The 24,985-nt window shown below is 45.1% G+C and overlaps 1 protein-coding gene across 3 annotated transcripts in view; it reads left to right on the plus strand.

Annotated features, from left to right (window-relative positions):
* The window catches only part of PITPNB (phosphatidylinositol transfer protein beta), a 198,726-nt gene that overhangs the window by 48,770 nt on the left and 124,971 nt on the right, over nucleotides 1-24,985 (plus strand). The gene's annotated exons all lie outside the window — the stretch shown is intronic.

A 24,985-nucleotide genomic window follows, 5' to 3' on the forward strand; every position in this document is an offset into this window, starting at 1 on the left:
GCCTCGAATTTCTGGCCGGAAGTCCAGGAGAAACTCGCGGATCTCCCATGCGCGGTCGAACGTTTTCAGTGACAGTCAGAGATGCTGTGGCTCACCATGAGACTCTTCAGCATCTGTTTGCCAGTACATCGGACCCTCGGTCCTCTGCCAGGAAATTCTCACGACGGCTCGTGGAGGTCCTTTTATCGCCAGAAGAAATATTGTCCTCTGGCCTCCCATGCCTGTGCTCAATGGATAAGTTCTAGGGGCCACTCCAGACAGCAGCAGATCCCCAGACCTCAGTCTGTGCCCCAGCCAAGCCCTGCTAAGGGGTTTTGACTGGCTGCAGGGGAGCATAAGCCAGTTGACCGTACCCTTGATGCTGAGTCCTCTGGTCGGAGACTGGCTGCGATTCTTTGTGGACCACTGGCTCTGTGTTGCCTCAGACTGGTGGGTCCTCTCCATCGTTCATCTAGGGTATTGACTCAAATTTCTGAGTATTCCTGTGGACACTCCCCCATGCCCCTCTTGGAGTCTGTCCTCCCATCAGGAAATATTGTTGACAGAGTTCTCTGCCCTCGTAACGGCCAGAGCAGTTGAACCCGTCCTGCTGCGGCAGGAAGGGAGAGGGTTATATTATATTATTTCCTTATTCCAAAGAGAACAAGGGGACTCGGCCCTATTATGGGCCTGAGAGTTTTGAACCGGTTTCTAAAATGAGAAGTTCAAAATGATCTCTCTGGGCACCTGATTCTCCTCCTGCAGGGGGGGGGGGGGGGGGACTGGCTTTGCTCCCTCGATCTCAAGGACTCATATACCCACATTGAAATCTTCCCCAGCCACAGGAAGTATCTGTGCTTTGTCATGGGCGAGAGGCATTTCCAATACAGGATGTTGCGTTCGTCCTGGCCTTGTGCCCCCCCTGTCTTCACCAAGTGCCTGGCAATGGTGGAAGCGCACCTCCGCCATCTAGGGGTGCAGGTGTTCCGCTATTTTGATGACTGGCTGGTCAAAAGTGACTCTCAGGAGGGGGTGCTTCGGTCTCTGCACTTATTTTGTTTTTATTTTTTACTTTATTTAAAAGGTTTTTTTATATTTATTTATTTATTTATTTATTTAAAATTTTTATATACCGGCATTCATGTTGCAAACACATCATGCCGGTTTACATATAACAGGGGTGTACAGTAAACAATTCAATAACCTATTTGTGTAGAAGGAAGCAGTTACAAATAACAAGGTAATAGAACTGGGAGGAGAGAAGAAAAGAAAGAGAATAACATTAGGTATAGGTATTTACATTAGTAATAACATTTTTACATGTGGAAGTGGTAGAATCTGGCTGAATAGAATTAATCGGTGTCCGGGAAAGCTTTTTTAAACAGCCAGGTCTTAAGTCTCTTCCTGAAGGTTGGGAGGCTGGGCTCCTGTCTAAGGTCCGGTGGGATGGAGTTCCATAGAAGGGGGCCGGCTGTTGAAAAGGCCCGATCTCTCAAGGTAATGTGTTTGGTAGTTTTGGCTGGGGGCACTTGAAGAGATACCGCTAATAATATAATATATAATATAATACCGCTAATACCGCTAAGAGATACCGCTAATAATATAATATATAATATAATATACCGCTAATAAGATTAAAATAAACCATCACTTGACCATGCGAGTGTTGGAGTCCCTCGGGTTTGTCATCAACTACCCGTAGTCCCATCTGACCCTGTCGCTGCAGTTCAGCTTTATCAGCGCCCAACTGGACATGACTCAGGCCAGAGTGTATCTGCCCTGCGATCGGGTGCTCGCACTGGCATCCCTCGCGGGTCTGGTTTGTCGGAGCCGGCAGGTCGCCCGCCTCATGCTCCGTCTTCTGGGTCACATGGCAGCCACTGTCCATGTCACACCTTTGCCTTGCTTGCATATGCACAGGGCTCAATGGACCCTGTGGTCCAGTGGTGGCAAGCCACCCAGGACCTCCATGTGCAAATCTTTGTTACTCTGCCACTTTAGGCCTCCTTGTCTTGGTGGGAAAGCCTGCCCAATTTGGAACAGGTCTAGAATGGGTAAATGTGAATCTGTTATTTACTCTTTCGGACAATAGAAGGACTAGGGGGCACTCCATGAAGATAGCATGTAGCACATTTAAAACTAATCGGAGAAAATTATTTTTTACTCAACGCACAATTAAACTCTGGAATTTGTTGCCAGAGGATGTGGTTAGTATAGCTGGGTTTAAAAAAGGTTTGGATAAGTTCTTGGGAGGAGAAGTCCATTACCTGCTATTAATCAAATTGAACTAGAAAATAGCCACTGCTATTACTAGCATCAGTAGTGTGGGATATACTTAGTTTTTGGGTACTTGCTAGGTTCTTGTAGCCTGGATTGGCCACTGTTGGAAACAGGATGCTGGGCTTGATGGACCCTTGGTCTGACCCAGTATGTATTTATTTATTTATTTGAGTTTTATATACCGTCATTCGGTGAAGCCACCACAACGGTTTGGCAATTTATGTTCTTCCCCTTCCCAGATTGTATTCACCACGAATGCGTCGACCCTGGGTTGGGGCGCCCATGTGGAGGACCTCTACATACAGGGCCTGTGGTCTGCTGAGGAAGCTTAGTACCAGATCAACTTCCTGGAGTTTTGAGTGATTCGTTATGTGCTTTGAGCGTTACGATATTGCTTGTCCACCAAGGTAGTCTTGATCCAGACCGACAACCAGGTGGCAGTTTGGTACACAACAAACAGGGAGGTACAGGATCGTTCTTCCTGTGTAAGGAGGCAGTTCAGATTTGGTCATGGACTCTGTCTCAGGGCATGCTGCTCTGAGCCATGTACCTTGCGGGGATGAATCGAGGGAGAATGTGGCGGCGGACTGCTTCAGTCGGCCTTCTGACCCCACGAGTGGTCCCTGAATCCAGTGGTGGCGGACTGGATCTTCCTCCTCTGGGGAACCCCAGATGTGGATCTCTTCACCTCCCCTGCATGAGCAAGGTGAAACAATTCTGCTCCCAGCCACAGACTCCTTTGCCTGCCATCGGGGTAGGGGCCTCCTGTACGCATATCCTCTGCTTCCGCTGGTGATGAAGACTTTCCTTAAGCTCTGGCAGGATGAGGGAACCATGATCCTCATAGCCCCTTATTGGGCGAGGCAGATTTGGTTCCCACTTCTGCGGAATCTCTATCAGGGACATGATCAGTCTGGGGACCTCCCTGGACCTTGTCACGCAGGATCAGGGCAGAATGCACCATCCCAGCTTCAGGGCGTTGTCCTTAAAGACCTGGATGTTGAGAGGCTAATATTTCAGCTCCTTGACCTGTTGAAGGATGTTTCTCGGGTCCTGGTAGCCTCTAGGAAGCCTTCCACCAGGAAGTCTTATGTCCTGAAGTGGAGGATGTTTGTTGTGTGGTTTGAGAGTCATGGGTTGGATCCATCCTCCTGCTCTACATCGAAACTGCTTGACTATCTGCTGCACCTGTTGGATGCTGGCTTAAAAACCATCGGGGTACACCTGAGTACCATCGGGCCTACCATCAGGGGGGTGGATGTTTTGCCCATCTCTATGCAACCCATAGAGGGGCGCTTTATGCGAGGTCTGCTTCAGTTAAAGCCTCCTCTGCGTCGTCCTGCTGTGTCCTGGTGAAGGAGTTCGATTCCATGAACCCCTGAAGACTGCACCCCTGAGACGCCTCTCGTCTCTTCATGCCTGCAGTGAAACGCACAGCCATCTTGATTTACTAACATTTGCAACGCAAACGGAACCTAATACGTAGTGACGTATTCACGCACTAACATTTAGTGAAACGTAACTCCATTTTGGAATCATAATTTGTATTGTATTAATACGAACGCCACCGCAAATGTCTAACCCGTCAATTAAATGACGAAACAATAGTCTGATCATAAGCTACACCTACTAGAGACCACGCTAGCTATTGCTTGTTCAGCAGTTTGTAAATTGTTTGTTCAGCAAAAACCAGAACGCATGTGTGAAAGATAAGAACTGTAAAGTGTATAAAGGTTTGCTCCTAAGGGGGCGTGGCATGCAGTTGTACTGAGCCTTTGTCTTAGCTGCATCTTGCTGGCAATAAAAGTCTATCTTTACGGATCAGTTGTCTGGGCCTCCTTACTGACTAAGACTTTAATGTGGTATTGGCTGAAGTCATTAAGAATCCTTTTGAGGCACTGTGCTCCTGTAACCTGAAGTACCTGACCTGGAAGGCCCACCTGAGGCCGGTCCCGGTGTCTGAGATCTGCAGGGAAGCGACATGGAGTTCCCTCCACATTTTCGCTGCTCATTACTGCTTGGACAGGGGATGGCTGACACGATATCAGCTTCAACCAGTCTGTCCTCCAGAATCTCTTCCAGCTGTAGAACCCAACTCTTCCTACCTAGGGCCTTTTTTTCGGGTTCAGGCTGTCTCCCTCACTTCTCAATAGCATCTGTGTTGTCGTGGCAGGGGACAGCCTATAGCTAGGGATTCACCCATGCATGAGGACTACTATCCTGCTTTTCCTAGGAGAAAGCAGAGTTGCTTACCTGTAACAGGTGTTCTCCTAGGACAGGATGTTAGTCCTCACAAAATCCACCCGCCACCCCCACGGAGTTGGGTTTCTTCTTTGTTTGTTTTATTTTTTCCCAATTCTATGTTACAAGACTGACGGGGGACCCCATGTGGATAGTGTGCCAGTCAAAGTTTCTACAAACTTTGACTTCTTTTTCATGCTGGGCTCTATCTGATGATGTCACCCATGTGTGAGGACTAACATCCTGCTGTCCTAGGAGAACACCTGTTACAGGTAAGTAACTCTGCTTTTTGCTGGTATGTCTTATGAGATATATATGGATACAGGTATGATTGTGATAGATCAGGGTTTATATGTGTAAAAATTTCTTTCTAAAAAATTTTGAATGTATATAATTTTTTTTCTAAATTGATAATTGGTTCCCTTGAATCACTACATTACTTACCCTTCATTGTCATTTCAACCTATGTGTGTCGACGTGTATATCAGCTCAAACATTCAAGGACCATTCTATTATTTCTCTTATTGCGATAGTTTGTTTAATGATAGCGCTATTCTGTGATGCATAATAGTTTTAATTTGAAACACATTAAAAATAAGATGTGTTGTCTGATCACTCAAGTTTTCTTAAAATGCTACTACACATCTTACAAATTCTAATAGGAGTAAGTAAACCTTTGAGCACAACTATATGTACATATACACACACATGTATGTGTACATATATATATATGTGTGTGTGTATATATATCTACACATACATAAATATTAGGGGCTCTGGGTAATCACTGCAGCACATGAACGCCCAGCGAGCAAGTAGCAAGGCAGAGAGAGAAGAGGCACAGGACAGGGCCAGAAATGGAAGAGGCAAAGCGAGTGTCGTCTCAGCCACAGAAAAGTTAAAACAAGAGCAAGGCTAAAAGATATCTCTGTCCCCAAAAGCAGCAGAAATCAGTTTGAGTGGGAGGGGGTGTAGGAGATAGCGGAATGGAGCACAATTGGCTGTGGTGGTGGTGGGGGTTGTTCTCAGAAGGGCTAGAAGAAAGTGCTCCGAGGTGGGGAAGGGAGAAAGAAGAGAGCACTTGGATTGGGAAGGAGGAATGGTAAGGGGGGGGGGGGGAGGAGGAGAGAATACGAACACAAACCCTCCTTCCACGTTACCATCCACCCTCCACACACAGCCATATCAAGACATCCCCCCACAGACCTATCCCACAACCACCACTGCAAACCCTCCCCACACAACCACCATTGCCAAACCACACACTGCCACCACTACCCTCTTCCCTCCACACTCACACACACTCTCTACATGCCACCAGACCCTCCACACATGCATACACACTATACTACTCCAACCTCCGCACACACCTCTCTTGCACCATTGCCCACACACTCACCTAGACTTAGACAGAAATTCTTACCAACCATTCCCCACAACCAATGTCAACCCCACCCCTCCCTACACATACCACTAGCTCTGCCTAATGCCCCCACAAACACAACCACACTTTCAATCCTTCTGCACACAGGCACAACCTCCAGTGCTAACTCCCGCCATGCACGCGCGAAACCTCCACCGCCTAAACACATTCCATACCCATGCCGCCAACCCCCACACACTAACCACCCCTATGCATGCACACACTATTGCCACCAAACTCCCCCCCCCCCCCCCCACATACACTACCACAACCAAATGCCTGCCATGCTTACCACCACTGCCAAACCCTCCTCCACCTCACACACATACATTTCATACACACCACCATTACAACTTTGTCCCTATCTCCACTGTGGGTGACGAGATAGGGACATAGTTGAGTGCAAGGGGGAAAAGTGCTCCCAGCCATACCTACACATCCCTCTTAACTACTTCTTTCACATCCCCTATATATCACTCCTACACCTATTCTGCCCACTCCTCGCCTGGCGATATTCACTGGACTCCTATGCCTGTAGCAAATTTACATGTGTAACATACACACACCAGCTGAGGAAAATGCAGGTTCCGTGCATCATTGCTAGGCTGTGCCCTGCCCCTTTTCTGCCTACTTTTTCTGGGCATGCATACATCAATGTACATGCGCCCTTCCCGGCTATTTAAAATTTGCGTCGCTCCCATGTGGCCCACTTATGCGCATGTGTGGCTGTTTTTGCGCATGCAAGGCTTTTAAAATCTACCTCTTAGGCACCAGCTAAAATTTTTTTAGGAGCTAAGAAAAACTTCATCCCAGCCTGCCTATCCTTTTGCTTTTTTATTGTTTTTACTGATTTTTATTATTTCTTTGTATTTTTTTTTTGTTCATCTTTATTTTCTCATGTTCTGATTTACTTATTTAACTTCATAATTTTTGCCTTTATTCTCCTTTTCCTACCTTTTCAAGCTCTCTGGCCTGTTTTCCCATTTTCCTCCTTTTCCCCCAGGTGGGCCACAGCTATGATCCCGCTCCCTTGCTAGGGACCTGGCAGCAGCAGGAACTCCTCTTGGGCTGTGGATCATTGCAGTGGTTCCTCCCATGTCTGGTTCTGCTGCAAAGTAAGCAGCATTCTACTTGGGCCTGCTACAGCTAGCTGCTTATTTCTCCAGCCCATCGAAAGAGAAGCATAGTTAAGCTGTAGCATACTTACAATTAGGCCGATTCAGTAAAATGCGTGGGAGAGCCGGTGCTCCGAGGCGAGCGCCCGCTCTCCCGAAGCGCCCAGGCCACTCTCCTAGGCGCGCAATTTTGTATGCAAATGAGGGCCCGTGCTAATAAGGAGGCACTAGGGACACTAGTGTGTCCCTAGCGCCTCCTTATTGGCAGAAGCAGCGGCTGTCAGCAGGTTTGACAGTCAACGCTCGATTTTACTGGCGTCTGTTGTCAAACCTGACAGCCACGGGTTCGGAAAACGGACGCTGGCAAAATTGAGCATCCGTTTTCCAACCTGCGGGCCATGGGCAGATTTTTAAATTTGTTTTTTATTTTTCGGGCCTCCAACTTAATATCGCTATGATATTAAGTCAGAGGGTGTACAAAAAAGCAGTTTTTTCTGCTTTTCTGTACACTTTCCCGGTGCTGGCCGAAATTAACGCCTACCTTTGGGCAGGCGTTAATTTCTGAGAGTAAAATGTGTGGCTTGGCTGCACATTTTACTTTCTGTATCGCGCGAGACTAACTAATAGGCTCATCAACATGCATTTGCATGTTAAGGGCGCTATTAGTTTGAGGGGGGAGTTGGACGTGCGTTTTCCACGCACTATTACCTCTTACTGTATAAGGGGTAATAATAGCGCGTCCCAAATGGGGGGCTAACGGTGCGCTCGACCTGATTGCACTGTACTGAAACGGCCTGAATGTCATATCTATTTTAAATGAACTACTGGTGGATAAATATATAAATCACCCACAATCAGTCCACTACTTAGGATCTCCCAATTTCACCAAATATAATCTTTGAATCTAAAGAGACCTTCATACAATCCACTTCTCTTGTTTCAGTGAATAAATTCACTAGTTATAGCAGTCCAACTAATCATTGATCTCGTTAAGGGCTCAAAGTACAATATTTCTTGTATTTTTAAATTGCATATAAAATCAGTAGGACTTGTCTTGTTTCGAGTCTTTTCATAAGTGAAGAAAGTCCTCCAAGATATCTGACGCTGATAAGCGTTTGAGACTAAAATGGCATCTCTGCTTCAGAGGAGTGATCTTCTTGTATACACTGGGTAAAGTTTGGGGTGTGTTTTGTGTATTTGTTATCAGTATCCTGAAAATCAGACCTATTTGACTTTCAAGGCCTGCTTTATATCTTAAAATCTCTTGCTTTAGATTCACCACCTAATTTTGTTGACTATTGGCTCATGACTTGAAAACAAGCACTTCATGCCATTTGATAGCGGTTAATCACAGCTGTTGCAAGATGTTACCTAGTTCTGGAATGCTCAAATAAATCCTTGGGGCCCTGCCCGCAGCCAGTTGGGTTTTCAGGATACATCTAACAAATATGCATGAAATCTATTTGCATGTACCGCTTCTAATGTATGCAAATATTTCTCATGTATTTTTATTAGGGATATACTGAAAACTAGCTTGGCTGGAGGCCCCAAGGACCAGTTTGAGCACCCCTGAACATATTTGGATAAGATGCCCACAATGTTTTAACAAACTTGAGTGTTCTCCAACTTATTATATTTTTCAGGCGTTGCATCTGGACCTAAGAGTATCTTTTATTTTATTTTATTTTTTTTGCCTGCTTAACATGATTTGCTACTTGAAGAAATTTATCTGTAGCTTCTTTCTATGTGATGCCCCAAAGGGATTATCACTGTTAATGTTTTGGCATAAGTACTGTACACTCTGCACCTCTGATACAGTCTAAAAAAAAAAAAGCTGCAAATGTCCTCTAAACTTAGATTAATTGCTGTAAACTTGGTGATTAAAAATTAGGTAAAGGAGGTCAGGGAAATTATAATTGATGCCTTTGTCCTTTTATTTTTCAACTGCTTGGGTCAGACACAGTTATACTTACTAACAGATGTATGTACGGTTGAGCTAGATGAGTGATTATGCTGGCTTTTTCACATCGCAGAACTTTTTAAATAATTTAAAACAGAATGAGGCTGGAACTTGTCCCGTTCCTCTGCTTCCATGTGTTGTATGAAAGCAAAACTTTGTGTTGCCTGTTGTGGCTGCTCCTTGTCTTCCCCTTGATTTACTTGTTTGCTATTTGAAATGGGGGTTTTCCTAGCATGTAGACAGATGGACTCAGGACCAGTGGTTTAATGTTTCCCTGCCAGCAGATGGAGATGGAGCAAGCTGACGTCACAGTATAGCTCTGCAGTGATCCCTGCCCGCCAGTATTCAGTCTCCAGCAGATGGTGGACGTTCATCTTCTATGGGGATTGCTTTGAGCTTTTGGAAGGAGAAATTCTAAATTCAGGAAAAGAAAGCCCCACTCTCCTCTCCTGTGGTGATACCTAAAAGTCCCTCCCCCAGTTCAGAATTCCTGAGGTGATTTCTGTGGTCCCTCGGAGGTGTGCCTTGGTCCGGTAGCTGGGTTTCCTGGCATGGACTTAGCTGCTAGTTCAGCTGAAAGGCAGCGGGTGCAGGAGGCCGAGCGCGGTGGTGACAGCAGATGCCCTCCACCCCCTGCAGCCAGATACCATCTCTGTACTTAGCTGGTAAGTCCTGAGCTCAGGTAAGTTTAAAAAAAAAAAAAAATTTTACCCTGAATCAGAGAGAGAGGGTTTTCGGGACTTCCTCCAGTCTCTGTTCTTGGAGCGCCGTACCGACGTTCGTTCCCGCTCCTGTTGGGGTTGGGGATCTGGGCAGCTTCCCGGGTTGAGCAGCCCATGATGGGCTAGGCCCCGCACTTAGGCTTTTTTCTTGCATGCTGTGTGGTAGGCTGCGACAGCAATTTTCGTGCGCTCTTGTGCATGTTCTGCTGCCCTCTATAGGCCCTTGGTGTGTGCGGTGTGTCTGCTCTGAGCATGCGTTGTGCTCTCTGTTTTTGGGCGTGCTTTTTCTACGCTTAACTCTATGCACAGGTTGTGCGTGCGTCTTGCTGAGCTTTCTTCTAGGCGTTTATTTTTGGGCACATTTCATTTTTGAGCGCGAGCCATCCCGTTCCAATGCACGTTTACCACAGCGATGGCATAGGTAAGCAAGAATCCTAAGTGTCTTCCTATTTGTGTTGCCTATAATATTAGGGCTTCTTAGCCTGACCTGGCTTCTAACCTGTGTCAGTGCTACTCAGACGCTCAGGGAGAGTTGTCTTCCTCTGATTTTTACTAAGCCTGACTCTTCCCATTCCGATGATGGGTTTGTCATGGCCTTGACTGGGGGGATGCCAGATCTTGGTTCTTCCTTGACTGGCTCCTCTGCTGGCTAGGGCAGTTCTGTGGGACCAGCTCCAGTTCCTTCTGGTCTTCGTCTGGACCCAGCTGCTTTTTCTTGGGTGGAATTTTTTTCAAGGCTTGCAAACCTTTCTTCAGGCGCAGTCCTGCGCTTCCCCCATTTCTGTGCAGTCGGACCCACAGCTGGTGGTTCCTCCGTCTTCCAGTCCTATGCTTAAGCGCCAGGGCTCGCCTCACCTCTGCTCCCTGATGGTATTCCCGACAGGAATCCAGGTGGCACTGATGAGTTCAATCCTGATTCCTTGGAAGATGGGGAAATTCCTCCAGGGCTGGAACAGTATCAAACTATGTTGCGGTTCTTTCATAGAGATGAACTGCCGGCCATGATTTCCCAGACCTTGAAACAGCTGGGTGTCCCTGGTTCGGATGCTATGTCAGAGCCGAGGAAGAATCCCATTTTGGTTTCCATACATAAAGCCTCTTGTGTTTTCCCTGTGATGGATGCCATACAGGAATTGATTGATCTGTAATGGAATGCCTCAGGGGCAATTTTTAAAGGGGATCAGACAATGGAAGGACTGTACTCCCTGGATCTGGCTGTGAGGGAGTATTTGCGTTTTCCCAAAGTGGATGCTCTGGTATGTGCCATTTCTAAGCGGACGACTATCCCCATAGAGGGAGGAGTGGCCATGAAGGAAGTACATAAGAACATAAGAAAATGCCATACTGGGTCAGACCAAGGGTCCATCAAGCCAAGCATCCTGTTTCCAACAGTGGCCAATCTAGGCCATAAGAACCTGGCAAGTACCCAAAAACTAAGTCTATTCCATGTAACCATTGCTAATGGCAGTGGTTATTCTCTAAGTGAACTTAATAGCAGGTAATGGACTTCTCCTCCAAGAACTTATCCAATCCTTTTTTAAACACAGCTATACTAACTGCACTAACCACATGATGGGATTGAGACTATTCTTAAGCAAACTTTTGAGGCAGTGGTGATGAATTTACAGATTGCCTTCTGTTGCATCCTAGTGGTGAGATCTTGACTGCTTCTCTCTTAGGAGGTTGAATCTGGAGGGAATTCCAGACCGGTTATGGAGCCTGCTGCCGCCTTTTAGTCTGGACCTCGGCCAGAGGAGTGATTTTGGTGATAGCGGCCAGGCATCAACTCTGGTTGCAAAATTGGTCAGCTGACGCAGCTTGCAAAGCCAATCTTACCAAAATGCCCTTTAAAGGCTCGCTCTCATTTGGGAGTGAGTTGGAGAAAGTGACCAGTAAGTGGAGCGAGTCTCTGGTGCCTCGGTCGCTAGAGGATAAGAAACAGTTACAACGCCCCTTTTGTATGAGTGGTTGTTTCTGAGGTTCCAGGCGTTTTCGTCCCTACAGATGGATGACTTTTCAGTGGGCTCTGCATTTCGGTAGGTCTCAGTCCTTTCTTCGCCAACCAGCCCAAGAGAGAAGCGGGCTCTTGTGCTGGACCTTCCTGAGCTCCCCAATGAAGATTTGCTAACCTTCTTTCCGGAACAGTAAATAGGAGGACATCTCTCTCTCTCTCTCTCTCTCTCTCTCGCTCGGGTCAAGATCACATAGGACCAGTGGGTCCTGGAGGTGATACGCGAAGGGTATGCACTGGAATTTCTCAGTATTTCTTGGGATGTGTTCATGGAGGTCCGTGCCACTCCCTGCAGAAGAAACAGGCAATGGAGTTCACACTTGAAAGGCTTCTCAGACTGAGGACTCTGGTTCCGGTGCCCACGTCTAAAAGTATGGGGCGATATTTCATTTTTTTGTTGTGCCCAAGAAGGAGGGCCTCTTTCGTCCCATCCTGGATCTCAAAAGGGTCAATTGTGACTTGAAGGTGACTCATTTTCGAATGGAAACCTTACGCTCTATAATAATGGCGGTGCAGTAGGGGGAATTTCTGATCTCCTTGGATCTATTAGAGGCTTACCTTCATATTTCCATCCGATTGGAACACCACTTTCTACGCTTTGCGGTGTTGGGGTGCCATTATCAGTTTCGGGTCTGCCTTTTGGTCTAGCCACTACTCCCAGAACATTTTCCAAGATTATGGTGGTGGTAGCAGCAGCCTTGCGAAAAGAATGAATCCTGGTGCACCAGTATTTGGATGACTGGCTGATTTGAGACAAGTCACTCACAAGCCACGCTCACAAGTTATCATGAGGTCGGCTTCTTGCCTCCCTCCCATACTCTATTGTATATAGTACTTTATCTTCGTTCTCCCTCTCTTTTTTTTACTACTCCCAGTTAAGGCATCCTTGCTATAATGTAACTTTATGCTCCTTTTAAATTGTCTCTTGTTGATTAGTTGGTTATAGTTACTGCTTAGTTCGATGTAAACAGAGTTGATTTGATTTGTATCAAGAAAGTCGGTATATAAAAGCCTTTAATAAATAAATAAGTCTCAGGAAGAGAGCTGCCTGGTGACACACATTGTGACCTCCTTATTGCAAGAACTCTGGGTGGTGAACCTGACCAAGAGCAATCTTCAGTCATTCTAGTTGTTGGAGTATCTGGGGGTCCAGTTAACACAAAACAGGACAGAGTTTTTCTACAGGAAGTTTGGATCCGGAGATTGATGTCTCAAATGCATTAGTTGATGAATACCATATGCTCGATGGTGTGGTCCTCCCTGCAGGTACTCTGTTTGGCAACTACCCTGGAAATAGTGATGTGGGCAAAGGCGCATATGCGTCCTTTTCAGTGCTTTCTGCTATCTCTTTGGAACCTGCAGTGTCAGGATTATGCGATTTTGGCTCCACTTGCCGATGGAAATCTGATCTCACCTCCAGTGGTGGTTGCAGGAGGATCACCTGGAGGCCCAGGCGGTACGGCTGGAATGCTTGCAATTCAGCCACAAGCTGTGGAATCAAGCGGTTTGCGAGATGTTGGACAACATGACAACAGTGGTCTATATCAATTGCAGGGAGGAACCAAGAGCCAGCAAATGTCCCAGGAAAAACCAGCTGATGGAATGGGCAGAAGGTCTGCAGATGATCTCTGCCTCTCATATTGCAGGAGAAGACAACATAAGAGTGGACTTTCTCAGCAGGGAGAGTATGGACCCAGAAGAATGGGTGTTGTCAGCTGAGATGTTTCAACTGATTGTGGATTGCTGGGGCTTTCTGTTCCTAGACCTTCTGGCGACTTCTCGAAATATGAAGGTTCCTCAATTCTACAGTTGCAGGAGAGATCAATGGTCCCTGGGAATAGATGCTGTCGTACAGGTCTGGTCGCAAGACATTGCTTTTTGCCCTTCCTCCGTGGCCCTTGCTGGGCAGGATAATTCGTAATATTGAAGGCCACAGGGGGCTAGTACTCCTGGTGGTGCCAGACTGGCCCAATTGCCTGTGGTATGCGGATTTGCAATGTCTCCTGGTGGAGGCCCCTTCTTCATCTTCCACGGCACATGGATCTGCTACAGCAGGGACCGGTTCTTCACAAGAATCCAGCTCAATTCTGTTTTACGGTTTGGCCCTTGAGAGGGCTCTCCTGTTAAAGCATGGTTATTCCTCTGCGGTGATTGGCACTTTGCGCTTGCAAGTTCTCCACTTTGCTTATGTGTGGGTTTGGAGAGTTTTTGAAGCCTGGTATGAGGAGTGGGGTGTTCTTCCCCATTCAGTTAAGATCCCTCTCATTCTGGATTTTTTGCAGGATGGATTGAATAATGACTTGACCCTTAATTCCTTGAAGGTGCAGGTTGTGGCTCTTGCCTGTTTCAGAGTTCTGTTGAACGGTGTGTTTGTTGTCTCATCTTGATTTGGCCCATTTTTTTTTGAAGGGCATCTTAGGCCTCCCTCAGTTACTGGTTCCATTGGGGAGTCTTAATTTGGTGTTGGACTTTTTGGCAGGCCCTATGCGCCGATCACTGTGTAGCCTTTCCTTACGGTTGTTGACCTTGAAGACTCTGTCCCTGGTGACCATATGTTCCTGCGCGAGGGATTTCTGAACTGCAGGCATTGCCTTTTGTGCTCCTTGGATGTTAAGTGGATAGTCGAGTGACTCAGGGATCTGTATTGGGACCCTTGCTTTTCAGTATATTTATAAATTATCTGGAAAGGAATACGACGAGTGACGTAATCAAATTTTCTGATACTAAATTATTCAGAGTAGTTAAATCACAAGTGGATTGTGATAAGTTGCAGGAAGACCTTGTGAGACTGGAAAATTGGGCATCCAAATGGCAGATGAAATTTAATGTGGATAAGTGCAAGGTGATGTATATAGGGAAAAATAACGCATGCTATAGTTACCCAATATTAGGTTCCATATTAGGAGCTACAACCCAAGAAAGAGATATAGGTGTCATAGTGGATAACACATTGAAATCATCGGTTCAGTGTGCTGCAGCAGTCAAAAAAGCAAACAGAATGTTGGGAATTATTAGAAAGGGAATGGTGAATAAAACAGAAAATGTCATAATGCCTCTGTATCACTCCATGGTGAGACTGCACCTTGAATACTGTGTACAATTCTGGTCGCCACATCTCAAAAAAAAAGATATAGTTGCGATGGAGAAGGTACAGAGAAGGGCGATCAAAATGATAAAGGGGATGGAACAGCTCCCCTTTGAGGAAAGACTAAAGAGGTTAGGACTGTTCAGCTTGGAGAAGAGACAGCTGAGGGGGGATATGATAGAGGTATTTAAAATCATGAGAGGTCTAAAATGAGTAAATGTGAACCTGCTATTTACTCTTTTGGATAATAGGACTAGGGGGCACTCCATAAAGTTAGCATGTGGCATATTTAAAACTAATCGGAGAAAGTTCTTTTTTACTCAATGCACAACTAAACTCTGGAATTTGTTGCCAGGGGATGTGGTTAGTGCAGTTAGTGTAGCTGGGTTTAAAAAAAGGATTGGAGAGAGATCACGTGATGTGGTGAGCTGGAAAGAGGTTTCTCTTCAGGCTCCGGGTGTCCGCTCCCACAATTGATTGCCATCTGACCCTCAAACGCAACGGCTGGACAGCTGATCCCCCGCTTGGGTAAGAGCATATGTCAATCGTTAGATATATGTTGGAATGGCCGAAAAGAATACAAAAAAAAGATAAAAGCCGCGTGGAGCGGAGCCCAAAATGGCAGCCGGGCACGAATCTGTGGGGGAAGGCTCAAGTGCTGGAATCACATTAGCTGACATTAAAGAGACTGTTAGAGCCGAGCTGGATGAAAAATTCGGGGAGAAAGTTGCGGGCATTGAACGTCTCACGGAAGTTTGTTCAGCTCTCACGGAGCTCACACCGCGAACCGAACAAGCGGAAGGCCGAATAGCAGCGTTGGAGGACGACATCTCGACTGTCTCCACTACACTGGCGGCACATGACATTAAAATAAACGCCCTTGAAATGAAAATCGATGACCTGGAAAATCGCAATCGCAGGGCAAACCTGCGATTTCTGGGCTTTCCAGAAACCGTGGCTGACAGCGAGCTCTCCACCCTCCTGGAAAGATGGCTGCCAGAGGAGTTTGGGCTCCCAGCGCTGCAGGGGAAACTCGTGGTGGAAAGAGCCCATCGTCTTGGGATGCGGAAAGATACACAAGCCCGACCCCGCATTATAATTTCGAAAATACTAAATTTTCGCCATAAGCAAGATATCTGGCAAGCATACAGGAAAAAATAAGACGTGACCTATAATGGGTCGAAGTTCCGGGTCTTTCAAGATTACTTGCTGCGGCTTTCTGAGCTTCGGAAATCATTTTCTACCGTCTGCACAGAGCTCTTTAATCGTCGGGCACGCTTTTCTTTGATATACCCAGCAAAATTAAAAGTGTGGAGTAATGATAAGACTTATACTGTTGACACCGGAAGCAGCTCAGAAATTTCTTCAACAACCCTGCTGATTCTCCAGACGAGACAGTGTACTGACACTTTCATAAGACCCTGCTCAGGGAGGTCTTGGATACCTCCGGTTTATATCTTCCCAGAAGCGGGGGAGTCTGTTGGATAGGTCAGTGTTCGACTGATTGGCCGCTATTTACATTTTGGAGTACAGTTGGCAACAGGTTGTTTCCAAGTTTTATGATTGCCTTGTAGGCCTTTGGACTGTCGACTAAGCTGTGTGTGTGTTTTTTTTGTTTGTTTGTTTGTTTTTTACTTTCTGAATAGCAGCTGTGACTAGAGTACCCAGCACCTAATGTTCCATATGGACCCACTACTGGAATGCCCGACTGGTGCGCTACTCCACCCCACACCTAGGCTGGATTGTTGGAACTCAGGTGGAATATTGCTCATACTAAAGCACAGTCTTTTCTCAGAGGTCAAGCTCTGTCAGCTCTATGGGGCGCAGCAAGTGTGTGCTGCTTGCCTGGGTCACTGATTTCAGGGGACAAACACTTTGCCCATCAGGTATTCTCTTTGATTACTCAGGAACACGGTCCAGCGTGATCCTGCAACCTATCTGAAGGGTCTAATCTGGTCCATATCCAGCTATTGCATGGCACTGATAAGGAACTATCTGCCATGAGTTAGCGGAGACTGTACGATTCACAAACACTGCATAGGGACCCTCTTTACTGAGGGAAGACTTTCTCTGTGGACTCCTTATTGAAGGTCCGATTGATTGGTTTTCAGTTGATTTGTATCTCATCCTCACTCTGCTTGGGGTTCAATACATCTTAGATTGAGTATTAGACATGGATGTCCAGTTTTATATACTAGAGAAACCACTATGAAGGGAGTGTGACACCCGTACACATATAGACACATGATCTCTAAGCCACTGCAGCAGTGGTTAAATTCGGTGGATTTGGTTTGGTGAAGGGGAGGGTATGGGTGGGAGTCTACCGATGGCACAGACACTCATTAGCTAGTATTCTGTCTACCAGGTTTACAACGAAGATGGGAAGGGGGGGGGGGGCTGAGCTGGGGGCCCTCTTGCACCTATATTGGCCAATACATCTGGGACCTTGGCCCAAGCTATATTGGGCAATATACGACAATGGATAAGGTGATATCCTGGAATGTAAATGGTTTGGGATCCCCCATTAAAAGGAAGAAAACACTTAACCATCTTAAACATCTACAGGCTACAGGAAACACACCTTTCTTCAAGTGAAAGCGCAAATTTGCGTAGAGAGTGGGTGGGAACTTGCATTTTTTCAGTAGCACAAGGAAAAAAAAGGAGGTGTTGCGGTACTGATTCACAAAAACCTTAATTTCACCATTACTAACCAAATTATTGACGACGAGGGGCGATATGTTGTGATTATTGGACTGTGGAATGATGTTCAGGTTACCATCTGCAATTTATATGCCCCAAATGAGTACAGGCATAGTTTTTTTTTTTTTTTTTAATTTAAGTAATATCCTGTTAGCTCCAACACAAGGAGTTCTACTCCTTATGGGAGTCTTCAGTTGTGTCATGATGCTAGTGTTGATCGCAGTCCCCCTGCAGCGCGGGATCAGGGCAAAAAGTTGAAGGGTATAGCATATCTATGTTCCCAACTAGGGCTCTTAGATATATGGTGAGTTTTACACCCAACGGAGAGGGACTACACCCATGTTTCCAGGGCACATTCCTCTTTATCTCGCATTGATTATATTCTGGTATCCCAAAGTCACTTTTCTAATATTGTCTCAGCTTCGATAGAAGCCCAGGCTATCTCAGATCACTCACCGGTAGCTATCTAGATCAATACGACATTTTGGAGAGGTTTCCTACCCTTCTTAAACAAGATGTAAACTTTCAGAAGTTCCTCCGAACTAAGTGGGATGAATTCCTCAGGCACAACCAACAGCATACCGACACTCCCCAGCTTTTCTGGGAAACATCAAAAGCTGTCCTTAGAGGAGAAATAATTGCCTACACACAAGCTCTGCACAAAAATCTAAATTCTGATATCTTAAAGTTAGAACGGCAACTACAACACCATAAGAAAGTATTGATTTCTACTCCCAATCACCCGAAGACAATTATAGTGCGCTTAACCGTTTAAACACACTGTTAAATACCAGGACCCAGCAGCAATTGTATAAGGGGGAACAAAAATTATTCCAGTTCAGAAATAAGGCGGGACAGCTACTAGCCAATCTAGTGAGGGCCGCACGCCCAAAGACTTTTATTTCACACATGAAAGATACCTAGCGGTAAACTAGTTTCTCAAAAAGCCAACATCTGCGAAGTATTTCGGGCATATTACAAGCAACTTTACACTGCCGAGCAGGACTAAAACCGTCAAGCTGAGATGGAGTTTTTCCAAGACATTTCAGTCCCAAGCCTCTCACAGATGCAGCTAGGTTTTCTCAACCACCCTATTCAGTCCATTGAAGTCCTAAACGCATTTGCAGCGGTACAATCAGGGAAGTCCCCAGGGCCTGACGGCTTTTCTTATGATTTCTACAAAATCTTGCGAACTCAGCTGGTGGACCACATAACTGCCTTTTATTGTGATGGCCTACATCGGAACTATTTCCCTAAAGACTTTAATCTTGCCCCCATCACGGTATTACCCAAATCGGGCAAAGACCCTTTGCTTCCCGGGTCATACCGCCCGATATCTTTATTAAATTGTGATCTTAAACTTCTAGCAAATATTTTAGCAGAACATCTTAATATGCTTCTTCCCCAGTTAATTTCTTCCCACCAGGTGGGATTTGTGAAGGGTCGTAAAGCAAACGCCAATATTCTCCAGTTGATCACAGCTATGAAGATGTGTCGTTCCAGTAATACTCCGGCCTTAGCTGTTGGATTCGATTCCGAAAAAGCCTTTGACCGAATTTCATGGAACTACATGTTTTTTGCCCTGCGGAAGATGGGTTTTGAGGGAACCTTTTTGGAATATATCTCTCTTTTATATCTGACTCCTATCTCCCAAATAATAGCTAATCGTTCTATTTCGGGAGATGTACCTATCTGCCGTGGGGTCCGCCAGGGTGTCTGTCTCCCCTCTTGTACATCCTCGCCATTGATCCCCTCTTACGGAAAATAGCCACGAGTCCTAACATTACTGGTTTTTTGGGCCCGAACACCCATTTACGGTCATGGCATTCGCTGACGGTTTTAATATTTGTTTTAAACCCTGAAGTCTCACTACCGGAAGTCCTGAGATTACAAGAAATCTTTGGCACCTTTGCCGGACTAAAGTTTAACCGAAAAGTCTGAAGCTATAGACATCACTGGCACTGTACAACCCAAGTGGACAGGACAATTCCCGTTGAGATGGGTCTCTTCAGAGTTAAAATATTTAGGCATTAGAATTCCATTCTATATTGATGATTTATATACTGCCAACATAAAACCTTTATTAACTCAAACTTCCAACACATTAGAAAGCTGGCAGGTGCTGCCGCTGTCTATAGGGGGTCGCATACAACTTTTTAAAATGATAATATTACCCAAATGGTTGTACATACTTCAAATGATACCCCTTTGGATAACTAATCAAGACATGAAACTCTTTACTAAAATAATCCGTATATTTTTGTGGAGGAAAAAGCGACCCCCGACTCTCTATGGATGTTATGCAGGCCTGTAGAAGAGGGTGGCTTGGGCTGTCCAAATCTACTTTGGTGCAACATGGCCTGTAATTTAAGATTAGTGCGGGACTGGCTTCTTTCCATATCTGTTTATGTTCCCTATCGTAGTTTACTTGCCTGGTACAAAGCACCTGAGTTAAACCCACTCCTGCAATTAGAATACTGCCAAATCCCAGCAGATCTTAAATCCCAAATCTTGCTGCAAACGTGTCGTAGAGCGTGGGGGCAGCTGCTCAAGTCCCTCGTTATTCCGTTCCGCCTGACCCCTTTCCTTACCATAACACATCATTCGGATTTTCCGCCGGGAATCCAAAGCTCAACTTTCCACAGATGGCAACGACAAGGTCTTCAATCTGTTTATCAACTTTATGATACAACCACCCAAAAACAACGCACTTTTTCCTCCCTTTTGCGTTTCTGCAAATCCAACACTATATATCGGGTCGAAAGCAATACTTCTCTACATCTCTGTCCTTTCCCAAGCTCAGAGAGCAGTTTTCCGAATATTCCAAGCAGAAACTGAACATTACTTGGTACTATTCGGCACTTTCAAGGATGGGCACACATGATCACACCCAAAGGCTTTACAATAAGTGGGTGGGCTGGCCTTTGTTCAAATTAACCTATGAGGACTTTAAAAGTCTTTTTGGTTTGATCCGAGATATCACAGGAAATTTGCTTTAACAAGAAACATTTTACAAATTCCTTTGGAGGTTATTCATTTCCCCCTCTTAAGGCGCACCATTTCCAAATGGCCACCACAGCACAATGCCCGAAGTGTCAGACACAAGAAGGTACCTATGTCCATTGCTTTTGGGAATGTCCTTTAATACTCAACTTTTAGGGGGCGGGGGGGGATAGCTCGCATGTGTTAAAAAATTCTAGGTCATTCCCTACCAGCTGATCCAAATGTATGGTTATTTGACTCCCCGACGCCTTTAACCTGGGATCCCCCACCTCACATTATACTTTATCTCCATAGAGCAGGATTGCTGGGGAGAAAAATGATTTTGCTACACTGGCTTGCAGACAAAGCACCGAACGTGGACTCGTGGTTTACCAGAATGACCAATTTGAGTGCTCTCGAATATGTGACTGCCAGGAACACCTCCCTGAAGAAACTCATTGCAATTCAAAGCATTTTATAACTATTTGAAGCCCACTTCCCAACCCTGACAGAGGATACTGCCTACCAGTCTTCACAGATTTAATGACTATAAGATTTAGTGACTATTGGAACTCAGTTGAATCTCCTTGGCCCTAAGTATTCACCCAACTGGGCTGAAAATTTCTCTTGGAGAAACAGCCACAGGGCGCGCTGTTCATGGGGAAGGGCACACAGGTTCCCATAGAGGAAATACCACCACCTTGAATTCCTGGACATGATTTTTCTTTTTTCAGGTGGTTTGGGCTCAGAATATACTAACTCGTCTGCTAGTTTATACCCTGGGGGCACTCCCCGTTGGTCAATGGGAATTACTAGATGCTACTCACTGACTTCGTATCCAACTTGGGATCCATACATACATACTTGCCTACTTACTGACCTTCTTGAATATTTCACCACACTGTTTATTTGTGTAACTGCTTATATATGTTCATCAACATTTATCACTTACTATTTAAGCTCATTGCATTAGCTCATCTTTATCATAACTATCTTCGTAATACAATTTCTTCGTAGTATGATTCTTGTCCAACTGTCGGTAGACTGGGTGGGGGGAGGGAGGGACTAAACAAATGCTTGAAAAAATTGTTGGAACTGTTTGAACTGGTTTGAACTGTTTGTTCTGCATAACACAGGTTACGGGTTTTCGGTTATTCTTATTATAGCATTGGGCAATGACACATGCCGCACCCTGTTCTGGACTATGTTAGGTACACTGGAGGGACGGTTTTGTTTATTGTAGTCTCTGTTCCTATTATGCTCTATTTTGTGTACTGATGGTTCTGTAGGTGGTTTTGTTTGAAAATCAATAAACATACATTAAAAAAAAAAAAAGGATTGGATAAGTTCTTGGAGAAGTCCATTACCTACTATTAATTAAGTTGACTTAGAAAATAGCCACTGCTATTACTAGCAAGAGTAACATGGGATAGACTTAGTTTTTGGGTACTTGCCAGGTTTTTATGGCCTGGATTGGCCACTGTTGGAGACAGGATGCTGGGCTTGATGGACCCTTGGTCTGACCCAGTATGGCATGTTACGTTCTTATGTTACGTTCTTATGTTACATTCTTATGACTGACCCCTTAAAGCTCAAGCCAGTTTGCAAAAGGTCTAGATCCAGTCCGCTGGGAAGAAAACTTTGCAAAGCTTGGTGTTTATCAATGCTCCGATAAACCGAAGGAATTGAGCAGAGATTTCTCATAATTGATTATGAATCCTAATTCCTCCAAGCAGGTTATGGTCTGCTGTAGGTGCAAATGGAATGTTTTGGGTTTTGAGGAGACTAGGAGCCAATCATCCAGGTAGGGAAATATCTTGATTCCTTTTCTGCAAAGGTGAGCCACACCTATGAATTTTGTGAACACTCTGGGGCTGAGGATAGGTCAAAAGGAACAACTCTGTATTGGTAATGCTGACGGCTGAGGGGGGATATGATAGAGGTGTTTAAAATCATGAGCAGTCTAGAACGGGTAGATGTGAATCGGTTTTTTACTCTTTCGGATAGTAGAAAGACTAGGGGGCACTCCATGAAGTTAGCATGTGGCACATTTAAAACTAATTGGAGAAAGTTCTTTTTCACTCAACGCACAATTGAACTCTGGAATTTGTTGCCAGAAGATGTGGTTAGTGCAGTTAGTATAGCTGTGTTTACAAAAGGATTGGATAAGTTCTTGGAGGAGAAGTCCATTACCTGCTATTAATTAAGTTGACTTAGATGATAACCACCGCTATTACTAGCAGGGGTAACATGGAATAGACTTAGTTTTTGGGTACTTGACAGGTTCTTATGGCCTGGATTGTCCACTGTTGAAATCGGATACTGGGTTTGATGGACCCTTGGTCTGACCCAGTATGGCATGTTCTTATGTTAATGTTCACCTGAAAGCAAAGGTACTGCCATGAGGACGGATGCATGGGAATATGGGCGTAGGCATCTTTGAGATCCAAAGAGCACATCCAGTTGTTGGGTTGCATAAAGGAGTCATCCTGAATTTTTCCTTCTGAATAAGTTTGTTCAAGGCCTGAAGATCCAAAATAGGTCAGAAGCCTCCTCCTTTTTTCGGAATTAGGAAGTATTGGGAGTAAAACCCCCCAATTGCACTGGCCACAAGGCAATGGATGGATCATATGTTTGAGAAGTGCTTGTACTTCCTGATGAAGAAGAACATGGTTCTGACGATCGCCAGGAGACAGCATGAGTTGGGGCAGCATTAAGGCTGAGCGGAAATTTGGTTCGTAACCTTTCTGCACCACATTGAGAACCCAACAGTCCGATGTGATGGAGGACTATGCCTGGTAGAATGAAGATATCCTTCCTCCTATCGCTGATAATGGTTGTGGCTGAGTCTCCCTCAAAAATTCTGTTGAGGTTTTTGGTTAGGGCTTTGTGATTGTTTCTGTGTTTGTTGGGTACTTGGATGATGCCTCGTTTGCACTTGCTTTGGCGTTATCTTTGGGTTTGGTAGGGTGGTACCTGGTACGGGTTAAGCAGCTGGAATGGACGTCACTGGAAGTAAGGTCTTATAGGTAGGGTAGAATCCCTTGGAACATAACATAAGAACATGCCATACTAGGTCAGACTAAGGGTCCATCAAGCCCAGCATCCTGTTTCCAACAGTGGCCAATCCTGGCAAGTACTCAAAAACTAAGTCTGTTCCATGTTACTGGTGCTAGTAATAGCAGTGGAGGGAGTACCATTCGGTCGGGGATGTGAAAGAAGAGACTATCGCACTCTGCTCTTTTAGTTGAGACATCGTTTCTCATAGTCTATCTCCGAATAGATTATCCCCCTTACAAGGGAAATAGGCCAGCTTCTCATGCATGTCCTCTAGATTGCTCTGGCCCAGAGCCAAGCAATTCTGCAGGCTGCTATGAACGCCGCTGACATCCTCTCCAAAGTGTCAGACCTCGTATACAGTCTGAAAGAGTTGGCATAGGCCTTCCTTTGTCTGATATTTTATTTATTTATTTATTTATTTATGAACTTTTATTATATCGATGTTCATAGGACACATCACACCGGTTTACAGTTAACCAAAAGGAGGGAAATTACAATGAACGTGGAGGGGGGAAAAGGGGAGAAGAGCTAGAAAAAGGGATGAGGAGAAGGAAGGGAGTGGGAGGGATTAATTAGAAAGATAGGAACGCAGATAAGAAGAGATAGTGGAGGGTAACCAGAGCTAACTTAAATTACATTAGAGAGTGTGCAAATTAACACTGTGGTAACTGTATACACATATACATGATATGCATGATAAATATGGTCTGCAAGTGCAATTGACTGTCATTATTGGAATGACCTCCAGGCTTCAAGCTTTGTAGACATTCATAAAGGTATTTAGTTATATAGAACTGAGGTTGTTGAATCCTGGTTTTCAGCATGGTGGCCTGGAACATCATCTTACCAAAGTCATCCAGGTATTGTCCCTCCCCAGTGGCATATTGGAGTACAGATGTGTCTTTTTAGCTTTCTTCATAGCCGATTCGACCACTATGGAAGCATGAGGCAGCTGCACTGATCCACAATGGGAGGATTTACGCGTCCACCAGAAAGATCTATATCTTCAAATGGATCAGATCTTCCAAGTGGTGCTAACATAAAAGAAATCCTTGGACCCATTTTCTTGTGAGCCCACGTACTTGCTGACATATTTGTTTCTCTTGTCTGACTTGGTTGGTTAAAGTTTATTGCAGTAAGCTGCTAAGATAAAGTACTCACTAAACCCAGCTGTATTCATTCACTGATATTGAATTTTATGAAAGGCATGCGCCTCATTAAGCCCCGACACAACCTCCACTTCAGAAGTATTCTGGTTCTTTGAAAATTAAGAATGCTTAAAGCCTCTAGCTGTAGAGAAGTGTTTTTGTTTGTTTTTTTTTACTAAATGCTATAAAATATAAATCCTAAACATTAAATATATTTTGTGGAGAGGCAGGTTATCACGCAAGGATTCAGAACTCCTCTCAAATGATTTTACTGATGAT

Source organism: Rhinatrema bivittatum, chromosome 11 (genome assembly GCF_901001135.1).
Source record: "Rhinatrema bivittatum chromosome 11, aRhiBiv1.1, whole genome shotgun sequence".
Taxonomy (NCBI): Eukaryota; Metazoa; Chordata; class Amphibia; order Gymnophiona; family Rhinatrematidae; genus Rhinatrema; species Rhinatrema bivittatum.